Raw genomic sequence first — 17680 nt, forward strand, 5'->3', positions numbered from 1 at the left:
TTTAGCTACTCAGGAGGTGGAGATCTATGCATCTCTATTCAAAGCCATCCTGGGCACTAAAAAGTCCATGAGACTCTCATCTCCAATTAATCACCAGAAAACCGGAAGTGGCTATGTGGCTCAATGAGTAGGGTGGTAGTCTTGAGCTGAATAGCTCAGGCACAGCGCCCACGACCAAAAAAAAAAACCCACACAAACAAAAATCAAGAATAGTTTTAATATTTAATGTGAGTTTAAAGAAGAACCTAGGATTAATTAATATAGTTTTTCACTGCAGATCAAGTAGTCTAGATGAAGATAATACACTTGTAGATGTACTGTCTTGTCAGAAACTTTAAGCATTGAAAAATTATGGAAAACATGAAGATACCTTTTAGGACCTCCAAATAAGAGTTTATTAGAGTTAGTATCATCAAAAATATGATACCTGTTCAGAAAACTTCATGTATAGCCATTACTTATATAGCAAGAAGACAGATGAGGACTGGGCATAGTGGCTCACACCTGTAATCCTAGCTACTCAGAAGGCTGAGATCTGAGGATCAAGGTTCAAAGCCAGCCCAGGCACAGAAGGACCTGAGACTCTTATCTCCAATTAACCTTTAGAAAATGGGAAGTGGGACTTGGCTTTAGGGTAGGGCAGTAGCCTTGAGCTGCAGAGCTCAGGGACAACACCCAGGCCCAGGGGTAGGGCGGTAGCCTTGAGCTGAAGTGCTCAGAGATAGTGCTCAAGAGTTCAAGCCCTATGACCCACCAAAAAAAAAGGGGGGATGAAAGTACTACTTCCATGGAGAAAGAAGGGCAGTAAATAATTAGAGAACAAAATACTACTTAATATAGTCATTAGTACTACTAGTAATTGAAGTTAAAACTGGGGCAGACCATGGAAAGTGGTATTGTTCATAGTAACATAAGCATGTCAAATAGAGAATTGAACTTGATGTTAGTTACTTCTTAGATAAATAAAACTGCAGATTTTAGGGTATATCCTTGTTTTTAATTGATACTTTAAAGGAGATTGAGAGAATATAAAACTTTTTCTCAATTATAATGAAATTTTTTACTGGGAGCTTAATGAAAAAAAGGTGTATTAGAACTTTTCTTTTTTCTGATGGTACTGTGTAATGAACTGGGGCCTTGGGCTTGCTATACTTCTACCACATGAGCTATTTCTAAAGCCCTTTTTGTGCTAGCTAATTTTAAGGTAGAGTCTCAATGCCCAAGCCATCTCCCCACCCTCCCCCCCCAATCCTGGACTTAATCCCTGGGTTTGAGCACTGTCCCTGAACTTTTGTGCTCAAGACTGGTGTCTACCTCTTGAGCCACAGCACCTCTTCCAGCTTCTTGGTAATTTATCTGAGATAAGAATCTCATGGACTTTACTGTCCAGGCTGGCGTCCAGTGTTGATTTTCAGATTTTAGCCTCCTGTGTAGCTAGGATTGGCTCTTGACAAGCTCCCCTCCTCTTTTTTGTGCTGGTACTAGGATTTGAATCAGGCTTTTTGCTTTTGTCTGGCTTTTTTTTGTTTAAGACTGGCTCTCTATTCCAGACTGCTGGTTAATTGGAGATAGGAGTCTTTGAGTTAGGTTTGCCTGGGCTGATTTTGAACTGTGATCTGAATATTCAGCCTTCTGGGTACCTAGAATTATAAATATGAGCTGTTGCCTTTATCTTTTTTTTTTTTCATTACTGCTACAATAAGCATTTGTGAAATGTTCATGAACATTACTTCAAGCCCCTGGACCAATTAAAAATGATCTCGAGTGAAGATAGAGATCACCTAAATAAATGAAAATTATGAGTGGATTGATAAGTGTAATAATATTTTCTATTCCTCCCTCTCCCAAAATGGCATGACAAAATTCTATGAAGTGTTTTGTGGGTAAAGTGTGGTGTATGAAATTTGTACTTTCTGATATCTACATAGAAAAGGCCCTAAGTAAAACAATTTTGAGAAATAGGAGTTAATTTGGAGACTGTCCAGACTTAATGCGTATAGAACTCTCCCAACTATGGCAGTGTATTTTTGATGAGATAAGCACAATATCAACAGAAGATTTATAATACATGATCAGTTGACTTTCAGCGTAGTTGCCAAAGGAATTCAATAAAGAAAATATTTCCATCTAAGCACTGATGGCTGACTCTGTAATCATAGCAATTCAGGAGACTGAGATGATTCCCAGCTAGCTAGATCAGAAAAGTCTTTGATACTCCCATCTCAGTACACCAGCCAAAAGCTAGGCTTTGCTCAAGTAATAGTATACCAACTGTGAGTGAAAAGCAGTAGTGAGGCCCCTGAGTTCAAGGCCTAATACTGGCATAAAAAAAACAAAATGTGGTGTTGGGAACAATTGGAAATAAAATATTTCAATATCTTCTTCTAGAAGGAAAAGTTAACCTAATTACAAAGTGTAACAATTAACCTAAAATGAATCACAAATAAGATATAAAAGCTAAACAGGGACTGGGAGCATATCCTAGTGGTAGAGTGCTTGCCTAGCATGCACAAAGCCCTAGGTTTGATTCCTCAGTACCACATACACAGAAAAAGCCAGGAGTGTTGCTGTGGTTCAAGTGGCAGAGCCCTAGCCTTGAGAAAAAAAAAAATGTTCAAGGACAGTGCCCAGGCACTAAGTTCAAGGACCAGGACTGGAACACACACACACACACACACACACACACACACACACTCGCCAAACACACACACACACACACACACACACACACACACACACACACTCGCCAAAACAAAAAAGGTAGAAGAAATCATAAGAGCCCTAGCCTTGAGAAAAAAAAAAATGTTCAAGGACAGTGCCCAGGCACTAAGTTCAAGGACCAGGACTGGAACACACACACACACACTCGCCAAAACAAAAAAGGTAGAAGAAATCATAAGACACACACACACACACACACACACACACACACACTCGCCAAAACAAAAAAGGTAGAAGAAATCATAAGATAAAGTATGGCCTTAGGTTGGATATTTAAAAGCACAGAAGGCACAAATATAGAAATCAAAATGATTAATTTGGATTTTATCCAAATTAAAAGTATTCCTCAGAAGGTATTGAGAGGCTTAGGAATTCTCAGCTTGCTACTGAGGAAACTGAGATCTGAAGTATTGAGGTTTGAGACTAGCCCAGGCAGAAAAAGCTACAGTAGTCAGTCTCTAAAATAACCAGCAAAAAGCTGGACTGAAATCATGGCTATTGTAAGAGGACACCAGCTATGAATGAATATGCAAGCCAAGTTGGGAGCATGAGAGTGATTGTAAGTCCCAGTAGTGGCCAAAAAGAAAGAAAAAAAGCTCACAACTTGGGAATGGGGGGAAAAACACAATCCAGTAATAATTGAAGGAAACATCTTAACAGACACTTGTAAAAGAAAAATGTATTGGTGTTCAGTAAACGCAGGAAAAAATAATCTTCACTCACGAGCCATTAGTAACATGTAAAGCAAAAGTTCAGTGTGGGACTGGGAGTTTGGCCTAGTAGTAGAGGACTTACCTAGCATGCACAAAGACCCAGAATCGATTCCTTGGTACCACATACATAGAAAAGGCCGGAAGTGGTGTTGTAGCTCTAGCTTTGAGAAAGCCTAAGAACAATGCCCAGGCCCTGAGTTCAAGCCCCAGGACTGACAAAAAAATATAAAAAGTACAGTGTGATTTTTGTCAGGAAAGAGGAAAAATAGTTTCTAGTCTTGGTAAGAATTTAAAATAACTAGAAATTCACATTTTGGTTAGACAAATGAAAATGGTGAATCTTGTTCTTTTTGTTGTGTGTGGAGATACGTTTACTTTTTAGCCTATGTTAGGCTGGCAGTTGTGGTCTCCTTACTTCATAGTCCAGAGGAGCACTGGAATTAAGGAAACATGCCACTGTGGCTGGCTTTAATTTAGGGTTGGTAGTGGCAGTACTGGGGATTGAACACAGGACATTGCACTTCCTCGGCAGATGCTCTGCTGCTAAGAAACACTTTTACCCTTTGGTGGTGGTGATGGTTATTTGGACAATCTCTGTTTTTGTCCAGACCAACATTGTGATTCTCTCACTATTACTTAAATGACAAGCATGTACTCAGCGGCTTTTTTGTTTTGTTTTGAAAAGTAGGATTTTCTTTACCCCTTAATGATTTACTAAAATCAAAGGTAAAATTTTAGACATAGAAAAATTTTCTAAGCAATGCAGAAGCATATGGAATAATTTAACAGATAAGTTGCCCTTACTGATCTTATCACTATTAATAAGTAACTACTATGTTTTATTGAAGATGCTTTTTCAACATCTGTTGTAAAACAGATCTTTGTGCATCAGTATTTGTATGTTTACTTCATAAGTGTTTTTAAGTTTTTTATGATACTTGTAGGTGACAAGGACTTGACCAATGAACAAAAATTGTGTGTGCTCAAGGGAGTAAGTTTTCAAGTCAGGAAGAATAAAGCACAAATTGGAGTGAAGAATCACTATTAATGATGCAGGCTAAAGTGATGGAAAGTGCAAAATGCTACTGTTTGTAGTAGTGTTGACATTTAGATCTCGGTATAAAGACTATTCTTATGGTCTTTATCTTTCTGCCTTTCTTTTTCCCTTCCTCTCTCCTTCCCTCTCTTCCTTCCTCTCTCAGCAGCAGTGCTTCCTAAGTAGGCTCTTTTACCTCTAAGTCATGCCTCTAGCCTTGATTTTGCTGCTTGTTTTTTCTCACTTCGTGATTTGACTTGTACCTGAGATCATTTTCATCCATTAGCACATTCTACCTATGAGTGCATACCATCTGCTTTTCCTGTAACTAATCTAATAGGTTCCCAATCCAGCACTTGCTTGAGAGTGGTCAGGATGTGGATTTTTTTTTTTCTGCTTAGAAGAGTTTTAGACTGTGATTCAAACAGTGTCATCCTCTCCCATAGCTAGGATTATAGGCATGAACCTGTAATAATAATTACAACCAATAATATCTGCATTGTTTTATTGTTATTTTTGTGACACTGGGGTTTGAAAATGTCTCACAAGCTTGTCACATGCTCTATCACTTGAATCTTGCCTGAAGCAACCTTTTACTTTATTCTTATTCCTATATAATTTATTTAACCATTAGTTTATTGATGTAGATTATTTCATTTTACTCTAATCGCTGTTGTAATGAACATCTCTATACACATTTCTTTGCTTACATGTGTCAATATTAAAATTAAATGCTTAGAATGAAAATTGCATTTTAAATGTTGAGATTGTAGATCTTAGCAAATTTTCTTTCAAACCTTAAACATAGATTTAAAAAATGCTACCTTGTTTTATTAATCTAATCTCACTTTGAATTTCACATATTTACTGGAAATTTGTTTTAGTTATAAATTGCTTACTTAAAATTTTGCCCAGTATAATGTTTATTCTTATTAAAATCCCCAAATTTCTTTGATTCTTAATACATTATATAATTTATGGTATCGTTTTTTTATTTTGTGACCTTTTTGGATCTTTCATTTTACATTGTTAGACTCTTACTGTTTTTTTTTTTTTTCATTCTGAGTATCTTTATGGAAAAGCCTTCTTATTTACATTATTACATTTCAGTCTTCAATTTTCTTCCATTTAATTTTATTTATGTTTCTAGTAGATTTTAATTCATCTGGATATTTTTTGTTAGGTGCTTAATTTTTCAGCTTTATAGAAGTTGTCCAAAATTAATGCAGTTTAATGATTTGTCTTTTTTTTTTTTCCTTACTGGCCTGAAAAAAATACTGTCTTAATCAAAGAAGTCTCAAAGATACATAATCTGAATTCAGTACCTCATGGTTTTTGATTTTGTCATTTTATATTATATTTGACATCCAGTAGGGTTTCCCCTCCCATTGTCTTTTTCAAAAAAATTTTTGGCAATTCTTGTTATTTTCTCTTCCAGATGAACTTTAGCGTCAACATGTCAAGTTCCATTAAAAATCCCTTTGGGATTTTGATTGGAAGTGCATTGAATTTACAGATTAATTTGGGGAGAATTGACATCTTTACACTATTGAGTCTTCCCATCCAGGAACATGGTATGCCTCTCCATTTCTTCAGGTGTTCTTTTATGTTCTTCAGTAATGTTTTGTACTTTTTACATGTAGGTCTTATACACTTTCATTGTTAGGTTTAGTCTTTAAAGTACTTTTCCTGTTTTAGTGAGTTGGATTTTCTACTTTGTGTATTATTTTCTTATGGTTATGTTGGAAGGCTATGGTTTTCTTTTTATATTGACCTTATTTATTTAGTTATCAATTGGTTCTCTTGAATCATTCTAGAAGGAGAATTATATTTTCTACGAGTGATGTCATTTCCTTTTTCAGTTTTTTCCTTTAGTTTTTTTGTTGTTTATTTTATTCGGATCTTACTGAATTGGTTAATTTTTCAGAACTGTTTACTACTGTTTTTTATTTGGACGTCTTGTTCCTGATTTGAATTGAATAGGCCTAATTTTTACTTCTCTAAAGTTCCATATACCTTAGATTTCTGACATTTAATCAAAACAGTTTCCTTTTGGGCTTAAGTATTTCATGGTAAATTGTAATTTAATTTTTTGTTTAGATCTGTATTCTTTTCATTGAAAATATGAATGGTGAATTAACATTTACTATCATAGGTTTTTAGATATTTTATTCAAAAAAGATTTAGATTCTGTGTTATGCAGAAGCTGTGCACACGTAATTTATTATACTTTTGTTATTTAACGAGGAGAGATGATAACCACATACCCCAGACTGAGGCAAATTCAGCTTATGATAGTATTAAGGAAAAAATAAAGAGAATGAGAAGTATGTTAGAGTAGAGAGAGAGGGTGGTAGAGAAGGGAACCTCCTTTTTGTGGTATCATTTGAGAGGTTACATTATAAGCTCAGAACCTGAAGAATATATTTGTAGTAGAAAGAATTCCTGCCTGTCTGGGGTTCGGGGGGAGAACATGTGATATCATTGCTTTTACTTTTTGTGGTCATAGTCTTTGAATCAGGACTTGTATTTAGTTTGGCCCCTCGCCCCGTTCATCTACTTAGAGATTTTTTTTGTACTACTGAATTTAATATGTTTTATTTGGATTTGTGCGGGGGGTGGGAGGAGGCAGGTGGGGTTCACTATTTCTGGCTCAGGTCTGTTAAAAGGGTTACTTATGATGAACCAGAGAGAGGTTCCTCCACCCATCTATTTTCATTGTAAATTTTAAAAAATACTGTTTCTTTTAATAATACTTCTTAAATTGGAGGGCACTCTCTTTTCAGGACCTTTGGAAATGTCTTGAATCCTTACAGTATTTTTTCAGTGTATATTTCTTTTCTTTTTCTTTACTATTTTTTATTGTAATTAATAGAAGGGTTATAGTTATATTCGCCAGATAGAAGGTATATTACTTGACACATGTTGATACCCCTTCTCATGCATGTTTTTGTCCCCATTTTTGCCCCCCTTCTTATCTTGCTTTCCCCCTTCCCTATCTTATTTCAAATAAACAAATAATCATGTATACAGTATACCAGATAACAAGGTAAGATACTATTAATGGTATGAGAATAACCAAGGGACAACAAAAGAGATGAAAAATAACATAATGCATTAAGAACAACAATCACACATTATATGGCTCTTGTTTCAGTGTACATATTTGCTGTAGCTTTTTGTGATTTTTTTTCTTTTAGGTTTATTTAATAACCATTTATCTCTAATCTTTCATAATACTTTTCAAAGGCATGTCATTTTGCTACATTTGTCCCCCAAATTATAATCTCCTTGTCTCACTTTCTTCTTTTCAATTTTTCTCATTATTTCCATTGAGGTATTGGGGTTTGGATTTAAGTCCTTTGGTTCTGACAAATATGTAGAAAGTACTGTGCTCATAATTCAAACATTTATTTGCTTTTGGACTATCATTCTTTGATTATTAAAATTTAGTTTATTTTAGCTTCATGGACCACGATCCTAGCCTTGTTCATAAATTTACTATAATTTGAGATTTTGTTTTTTGTTTAAAGTGTGTGTGAGTACTATATGTATGTGTACACCAGTCTTAGATCTTGAACTTAGTGCCTGGGCTCTGTTCCTGAGCTTTTGCTCAAGGCTAGTTCTTCACTACTTGAGCCTCAGCTCTACTTCTAGTTTTTTAGGTGGGTTTGTGGAGGAAAGAGCCTCATGGACTTTCTTGCTCAGGCTGGCTTCAAACTATGATCTTCAAATCTTAGCTTTCTGAAAAGAATTAAAGGTGTGAGCCACTGGCACTCTGCTAGGTTTTTTTGAAACAAAATTTAAAACTATATTTCTTTGAAGTTTGATTTTAGTGTAAATATTACAGTTTTGTTTCTGAACTATCTGTATCTTTGCAGAATGATTTTTCTTCATTTTCTAAGCTGTATCTTGGGAAAGATTCTCATTATTTGTGCATATATAATTTGCTTATTTGTAGTTCATATGTTTATCACATTAGGTGCATAAATTTTAGGCTATTAGAAATTTTATGTGCTTTTTATTATCAAAATGTCATTTTTTACTTAAATTCTTTCTCAACTGATAAAATAACAAACACATCGCTGAAATTTTTTTATTAATGTAACCTTATTTGTACAAAAGAGTCGTCATTCAGTAAAATAGCTTGTGTATACTGTGCATCTTGGTCAGTGTCACCCCTTTCTTGTCTCTATTTTTAATCTTTAAAACAGTGTTTAGGCATCTTTCTTATAATAGCATATGCTTGATTTTTTTTTCCTTCTTTAGAAAAAAAGTATACTTTTTTTTTTGTCAGTCATGGAGAGTAAACTCAGGGCCTGGGTTTTCTCAAGGCTAGAGCTCTACCACTTGAACCACAGTACCACTTTCAGCCTTTTCTATGTATGTGATACTGAGAAATCGAACCCAGGTCTTCATGCATGTTAGGCAAGCACTCTACCACTAGGCCAAACTTTCAACCCCAATTATATCATTTTTTAAAATAAAAAATGTTATACACTTTTATCACTTAGGCTTTAAAAAATTTTTAACTAAACATATTGTATTAATGACTTCTACTCCTACTTCCCTTTCTTGTGAAACAGGTATATTTTACTGTGGTTCTGGCCTATGTGTATTTTCACTCCCAGTTGTCTTTTATCTGTTTTTTTTCTTTTATCACTGAATTAGTTAAACAACCTTTGTAACTTAAGTACGTTTTTCCCACAGAACATCAGCTTTGGTATTATTTCAACAGTGTTGTAAAAAATATTGTCTGTATTAAGGGATTGTTAAATAATTGTAATGTTAAAGGCCACATTTTACTTTTCCGGTTTCTGTACTTACAGCTTAGTGTTGTTATTGGAAAAATATTCTTTTCTTATATTCATTTCAATTTTTAAAGGAATATTTTCAGTAGGGATAGACTAGTGTTTTAAAATTTGCTTTTGAAAACTGAAATATCTTTAGCCAAGTTCTGTTTAGTTTTATTTACTTAAATCTCAATGCAAAATTAGTCATTAGCTTGATAGAAGATTTTGTCTTTATAGAATAAGAAAGTATTAATTGACTTAACTGAATATTATGTTTTTAGAATAGAAACTATTCCATTTATTAATTTTGGAATATCTACTCTTCATTAATTGTTAGTGTTTAATTGAAATTTTATTCTTAAAGCTACAAAAAAATAATAAGCCAGTGGAATTTTTATTAGGGTTCAGAGCTTTATGTGTAAAAAAACAAATTATGATTAGAATTTCAAATTCTTTTTTATGTACAACAAATTTATTTTTCTGTCTTGAGGAAAGCAAGTGATCATTTTCTGGGCTTTCTCCTATTTAAAAAATACATGTGGGGCCAGGAGTTTGGCCTAGTGGTAGAGTGCTTGCCTAGCATGCACGAAGACCCAGGTTCGATTCCTTGGTACCACATACATAGAAAAAGAGCCAGAAGTAGTTCTGAGGTTCAAGTGGTAGAGCTCTAGCCTTGAGAAAGTCCAAGGACAGTGCTCAGGCCCTGAGCTCAAGCCCAGGACTGGCCCAAAGGGAAAAAAATAAAAATAAAACTGAAAAATAATAAAACTTAATCACAAGCAGTCTTTTAAAGGTATTTTTTATATTGAGTGGTTTTGTTAACAGGTTTTAAAAAATTTGTAGGCACCTGTAGCTCAAACCTGTAATCCCAGCTGCTTAGGATTCTGACATCTGAGAGTCAGGATTCAAAGTTAGTTTAGGCTGGAAAGTTTGTAGACTTCTACCTCCAATTAACCACCCCAAAGCCAGAGGTGGAGATGTGGCTTGAGTTGTGGAGCACTAGCGTTACATGAAAAAGCTCAAGCACAGTGTCCAGGGCTGGAATGCATGTACACATCTATCTACACACACAATTTTTTCTTTTTTTTAACCAGTCCTGTGGCTTGAACTCAGGGTCTGAACACTGTCTTTGGGCTTTCTCAAGGCTAGAACTCTACTACTTGAGTCACTGCACCACTTCCAGCTTTTTCTGTGTATATGATACTGGGAAATTGAACCCAGGGCTTCATGCATACTAGACAACAAGCATTCCACCACTTAGCCACATTTCCAGTTCTGCACACAATTTTTTTTTCCAGTCCTGGGGCTTAATCTCAGGGTGTGAACACTGTTCTTGGGCTTTCTCGAGGCTAGAACTCTACCACCGGTTCCAGCATTGTCTATGTATGTGGTACTGAGAAATTGAACCCCAGTCTTTATGCATGTTAGTCAAGCACTTTACCACTAGGCCAAACCTCTGGCCCACACAATTTTATTTTTAATTAAGAATGACAACCACAGGTTGTCAGAGAGCTTCTTTTTCTAGAGCAAGTGTGGAGAATTATATATTGTTAAGCTTTAGATTAACATTCAAAAAATATATATTATCACTTTAAAATTCAGAATACTATTTTGAAATTCAGTGACAAGTGGACAGGACAATTCCAGAATAACAAAAATCATAATGAATTAGTGAATATGTTTTTCCCTGAAAAGGATTGAAGAATACTACATGTAAGAAAGTATAATTATTTGAGTTACCAGCATTCTGATTTTTTTTTTTTTTTTTTTTTGCCAGTCCTAGAGCTTGAACTCAGAGTCAGAGCACTGTCCTTGGACACTTTTTGCTGGAGTCACAGCTCCACTTCAGGCTTTTCTATGTATGTGGTACCAAGGAATCAAATCCGGGTCTTTGTGCATGGAAGGCAAGCACTCAGCCACGCTCCCCACTTGGATTTTGTCTTTTTTAAATGATAGACATATGAAGCATTGATGATTAAGGCATTGAGCATTGTATTAAGGATGTATTATTTAACCATTCACTTGTAAGTCAGCCCATATCAAAAGACCCTATATTCTTTTTTTTTTTTTTGGTGCTAGTCCTGGGGCTTGAAATCAGGGCCTGAGCACTGTCCTTGTGCTTTTTCCTCAAGGCTAGTGCTCTAACACTTGAGCCACAGGACCACTTACGGCTTTCTGTGTATGTGATACGGAGGAATCAAACCCAGGTCTTAAAGTGCATGCTAGGCAAGCACTCTACCACTAAGCCAAACTCCCGGCCAAGACCCTATATTCTTTAAACATCAGTCCTTTCCATTGTGTTCCATTCTAAGCCTGTTCATTCAGAATTCCTTTTTACTCTTTTACAATCATTGTCTTGGTATATACTTATGACTTTTCATACTTATAGTTATTTGTCCATAAAGTTGTCCTCTATTATGTACTTGTATATCCTGTTAATCAAGACATACTACTTTCTCAACCTTTTTAATAAATCTCCAAAGTAAGACTAATGTGTCAGTGACCGTCTTACCTTTCTTGAGCAATAATTTGAAATATGATCATAGTTGGCCCCAATGGTTTTTTACCTCCAAAATTTTTATCAGCTTTTTCTTTTTAGTATAGAAGTATTTGGAAATGGTATAAACAAGTCTCTAGTTCTGACCATTAATCAAAGGCCTCGGTTTTAATTATTAAGTATTTTTATTGTGTTGTTTACTTTGAAGAAAAAGCAAAATAAAATTACTTTAGAATGCAAATATTACCAAATAACACCTTTAAACTGAAATAGCGAAATCAGTAAAATAAGCTAAAACAATTTAAGCCTATATAAATGGGTTGGTGCAAATATATTTCAAAATCAAATTCATCATTAGGAATTTCCCAAATAGGCAGGCTTTGATGACTTTTAATCTTAAATACTCAGGAGGCTGAGATCTGAGTATTTCTTGCAGGAAAATTTGTGAGACTCATCATCAATTAAGGACCATGAAGCTGGAAGTGGAACTGTGGCTCAGGTAGCCTTGAGCACCTAGTTCCTGAATGCAAGACCCAGAATCAACACAGGGGAAAAAAAAAATCCCAAATAGCCTTTGTTTTAACTGTTTTTTTTTTGGGGGGGGGGGTTACAGCATTCCTACATATTTTTCTATGTATATCATATAGGAACATTTTCTTACATAGCCAGAGTAGCTCTTTATATTGTCTAACAATAGCATTGATTCCTTCACTTTTCTAAAAGATGCCATGTTTTTACAGTTGGGTTATTTGAAGCAGAGTGTAAATAGCATTATATTTATTTGCTCATTTCCTTCCCTCTTCTTTCCTTGGTCTCCCTCCCTCCCTCCCTCCCTCCTCCCTCCCTCCCTCCCTCCCTCCCTCCCTCCCTCCCTTCCTTCCTTCCTTGCTTCCTTCCTTCTTTTTTGCTGGACCTGGGACTGCCCCTGAGCTTCTCTTGCTCAAGGCTAGCACTCTACCACCTGGGCCACAGCACCACTTCTAGTCTTTTCTGTTTATGTGGTACTGAATGGAACCTTGGGCCACCGAGATGAGCAAGCATTCGATCACTAAGCCACATTCCCAGTCCCTAGAGTTTAAGTTCTTTTAGTTTTTACTTCAGATTTACTAGTCAGTTAACTACTGTTCTTTATACTGTGATATGTTTCCACATTTTATCTGTCTGCCCTTTTTTTTTAAGTCTGTGGTTATTAGCCTTCTTATTCCTCCAGCATTTGGTTTTCTTGTTTGGTGAAGTATTTTTTTCCTTCTCTCCCAAGGGGACATTTGTGAATGTCTAGGGATATTTCTGGTTGTCATAGCATAAGTTAAGTAGGATTGCTACTGGCATCTAATCCTTGACAACAAAGAGTTTCCCCCAAAATGTCAGTAGGGCTTGTTTGTTGTTTTTGAATGCCTTATTCTTTTTCCTTCTGCAAAAAAAAAATAATTTCTTAAGGAGTATTGTTGCTTATAAAGGTAGAAGCAGGAGTCCTTCATAAGAGGTGCTCTATATTATGTTGCATAAATAAAGCATGTGATTGTTGTACTTTGAATCATTGAACAGTGTGTTTAGTTAGTTATACTAAGGTACTGTGAAAATTTAGCCTCTTACTACTTTATCATTGACTTTTTTTTTTTTTTCTTTCTACTCCTGGTGCTTGAATTCAGATCCTGGGCACTGTCCTCAAGTCCCCACTCTGCTACCTGAGCCATAGTGCCCCTTCCAGCTTTTTCTGTGTATGTGGTACCAAGGAATCGAACCTAGGGCTTCGTGCATGCTAAGCAAGCAGTCTACCACTAGGCTACACTCCCGGCCCCAGCATTGAATTTTTTTTAGTATTTTAACATTAAATTTTGTTTATGCTGAATATTTAGAAGTTGTCACATTTTCTCATCTGTACAGTCAATTTAATCTATGATTTATTTTTCTCTTAGAATATAAACTCAATCTTTATGAAAGTCATTTATTCATGTAAGTTACAAAAAGGTTTTAAAGGGCTGGATATGTAGCTAAGTGACACTGCTTGCCAAACATATTCCAAAGCCCTGGGTTCCAGCCCCATAACCATAAAGAAAAAAATTAAATTTCTTGTTTAGAAATTTAGAATGTTTACCTCCAGAACTTTATTGTGTTTCAAAATATCAGTGAAGATAGGCTTTTCCCCCTGAGCTACCTAATGTAAAATTTTTCAATGTCCTCCATTACAACATTGAAATACATCTCTCTCTTTTTTTTTTTTCCAGTCTTTGAGATTGTGCTAAGTGCCTGGGCACTGTCCTTGGGCTTTCTCAAGGCTATCATTCAACCATTTGAGCAACAGCACTACTTCCAACTTTTTCTGTGTCTGGTTCAGAAGAATCTACCCCAGGGCTTTGTGCATGCTAGGCAAGCACTAGGCCACACTCCTGGCCCATTAAAATACATCTTTAAAGACTATTTGTTGGCCTGGCTCTGGGGGATCACTTATTTTCCTAGCTATTCATTCAGTAGGCTGAGATCTGAGGATTGCAGTTCAAAGGCAACCTGGCACGAATGTCCGTAAGACTCTTACCTGCAATTAGCTACCAGAAAACTGGTAGTGTTGATGTGGCTCAGAGTGGTAGAGTCTTGAACTGAAGGGTTTAGGGACAGTGCCTAGGCATAGATTTTTAAGCCCCCCCAAAAAGAAAAAAAATAGTTATGGTTAATCTTTCTTCTTGATGCATTAAGGCGTAAGAATTTGAAAGAGCAGAATGTCATAAATTTATAGTAAATTTTAACTTCTTTAAAGGTACTCGACAGTATGTTGCTGGATATATATCAGCAGTTCTAAGTCCTTGTTTTCTTGGAGTATTGAAAACATATGAAAAATGCATGAAGGAAGGTCTAAAGATACATGATTAGTTTACACTCTAAGCAATAAAAGTAGTATTCATACCAGTAACTTCAGATCCTAACAGTGAGTTTGAAATTCCCTCCTTCATTAATCTCCAACTGAGTATAAGGAAGGAAGGAATAATACCACTTTGTATTCTTCTGTCCCATTAATCCCTCACCTTTTTTGGAAGTTCCCTTTACAGGATGTCAATCATTTTCATATACTATACTTTTGTTAGCTATCAAGTTGTACATATTGTATATTTTAAGATTATTGTTAAAATGAATTTGCCAGCTTTGTAGAAACCTTCATTAAGTTTTATTTTGTTGTGCTGCTGAAAAAAGGAACATTTTTATTTGGCATATTTACAAAGTACAGTATGACAATTCAGTAAGTATATGTAATATGATCAGATCAGGATAACTTAAGCCAGTTGCCTCAAACATTTATTTCCTTGTGTTTGAAATACTCTTCCTCTGGTATTTTGAAATATAGTGCTTATCTTCAGCTGTAGTTATCCTATTATGCAGTGTAGAACATTAAACCTTCCTTATTTCTGTAATTGTTTCTATCTTTTCTGTGGGGAAACTTAGTTAAAAAGTAATATTGACCTGGAAGGAAAGCACGAAAATAGTAGGAGATGAATTTGATCAATGAATTTGATCCATATGTGCATATATGGAAATATAACTAAACAACTCAGTACAATATGTACCAATTAAAAAGAAAAAAATAAATCCTTTTAGGGAATTAAAATATAACTTTCTTAGTAAGTCTTCAGGCTTAGTGATGATGCAGTGCAGCATAGAAAATTTAGTGTCAGAAAATAATTTGTAAAATTTTTCTGTGATCCTTTGTGTGTGTGTGCGCGCGCGCACGTGCATCTCATAGAGCTTCAACTCTGCTTGGACTCTGTCCTTGACCTCTTGACCTCAAGGCTACCGCCTGTCCTTTGAGCCAAAGCCCCATTTCCTGTTTTCTAGAGGTTAATTGGAGATATAAGTCTCAGGTCCTTTTGTGCCCAGGCTGGATTTGAACCTTGATCCTCGGATCTCAGCCTCCTGAGTAGCTAGGCTTACAGGTGTGAGCCACCGCTCCTGGCTCACCTGACTTTTCATGATTCTTTTCTGTCACAGAAAGTTAAAATTCTCTTCCAGTGCTATGTTCCTTCTTCCTGTATTGAGCAAAACCCTTTTGTATCATTTTATGTGCTTATTCAAACACATTGAACACCCTTCATTTCTTTTTGGTATTTTTGTTTTGTTTTATATGTATTTTGGGTTTTTTTTCCCCTTGTGTTTGTTGAGGAGGAGTGATACTAGGGATAGAATGCAACCACTGTATTACTTGAGCTGTACTTAAGCCTATAACTTTGGTTTCAGCCTTTGATTAATATTTACTTTTCTTTCACCTGTTAATTTTTTTCTGTGTTCATGTTTTTATGTTTTTAAATTTACAAAGTCATTGTAGATTCTGTTTCATGAAAACTTGTAGATATTTACAGATACCATTTTTGGTGTTGTCTATTTGAAAACTCATATACTAGATAGCTTACTTTAAAGATAAAACAATTATCTCTTTGTTTTTTTTTGTTTTTTTTTTTTGTTGTTGTTTTTTACCAGTCTTGGGCTTTAACTGGAAGTCTGGACCCTATCCCTCAGCTTTTTTGATCAAGGCTAGCAATTCTGGTACTTGAACTTCAGCTTTTTGGTGATTAATTTGAGATGGTGTTATGAGCCTCACGAACTTTCCTGCTCAGGCTGGCTTTGACCTATGATGCACAGATTGTAGTTTTCTGAGTAGCAGGGATGCAGGAGTGAGCCACAGGGATGACAGAAATAATATACTTGGTGGTGGTGGTGGTGGTGGTGGTGGTGGTGATGGTTGTTGTTGTTTGGGGGGGGGGTCGGTCTTGAGTCTTGAACTTGGGCATTGTCCTTGAGCTTTTCACTCAAGGCTACCTCCCTCCCCCTTGAGCCACAGCACCACTTCTAGTTTTTTAGAAGTTAATTGGAGATGAGTCTCACAGATTTTAGTGCCAGGGCTGGCTTTGAACTTCAGTCCTCAGATCTCATCCTCCTGAGTAGCTAGGATTATAGGTGTGAGCCACTATGCCCAGCAGTAATATACCTTTAATGTTGTAAATTTATTGATTATGCCAACAAAGATGTTTACTTGAGCCCAAGATTTTGATAGGCTTGGCAACATAGCAAAACTCAGTTTCAAAAGCAGCCAAGTACATTATATTTGGGAAGTAAATTTCTTTAGATCAGTTAGTAATTTATATACTATCAATGGTATATCAGCAAAAAGATACATTTTAGTATCTCTTTGGCAGTATCATTGTGACAAGGAATGGCAAGACGAAAATTTTCCCTATTATCTTAGATGTTGTTTTCTAATTCTGCAAACTCCTTTTAGTGAGTTTGTTTATATATGATCAAATACTCTACAGGTCCCTCAAGGTCTCAGATAACATTTTAGGGTATGTGTGTGTGTATGTGTGTGTTCCATCATTACACTAAGAGTTTATTAGCTAGTTTTACTATGTTGACACTTGCAGTTATAAGTAAACATTTTTGGTCTCTTTGGAATTTGGCGCCAAAATATGATATACTAGTATCATTGTGCTCCTCATTTGCCAGGCAGTTATATTTAAAGAAACAGGCAAGGAAAAAACTAGTTTACTTTTAAGAATATCCTTAATGAAATAAAATTCTGTAATTGTATAAATGCTTTTAAAGGTAACACATGGTGATTTCAGTCACTTAATAGACTATGTGTTGCAGTGGTAAAATTAAGCTTCCAAGAATTTTATAATTTGTATTTGTTGGGAACTAACATCTTCTAGTACTTCCGAAAGCAATGACAATACTACTGATTGTAGGTTTATTGGCAATTATAATTTAGTTTCTAAAGTTCTCACATGATGTCTTTGAAAAAACAGTACTATAAGAATGTATAAGGTTATGAAGCCAAGTGCCAGTGTCTCATACCTGTAATCCTAGCTATTCCAGAATTTGAGATCTGAGGAGCAGGAAAGTCTGTGGGATTTTTCTGTCCAATTAAACTGCCAGTGAA

General features: G+C 35.6%; 1 protein-coding gene across 2 annotated transcripts in view; it reads left to right on the forward strand.

Annotated features, from left to right (window-relative positions):
• Ankrd17 (ankyrin repeat domain 17) overlaps positions 1 to 17680 on the forward strand; it is a 129211-nt gene that overhangs the window by 33886 nt on the left and 77645 nt on the right. The window lies entirely within an intron of this gene.

The sequence above is a fragment of the Megascapheus bottae genome, chromosome 13 (assembly GCF_031878675.1).
Source record: "Megascapheus bottae isolate mThoBot1 chromosome 13, mThoBot2.hap1, whole genome shotgun sequence".
Taxonomy (NCBI): domain Eukaryota; kingdom Metazoa; phylum Chordata; class Mammalia; order Rodentia; family Geomyidae; genus Megascapheus; species Megascapheus bottae.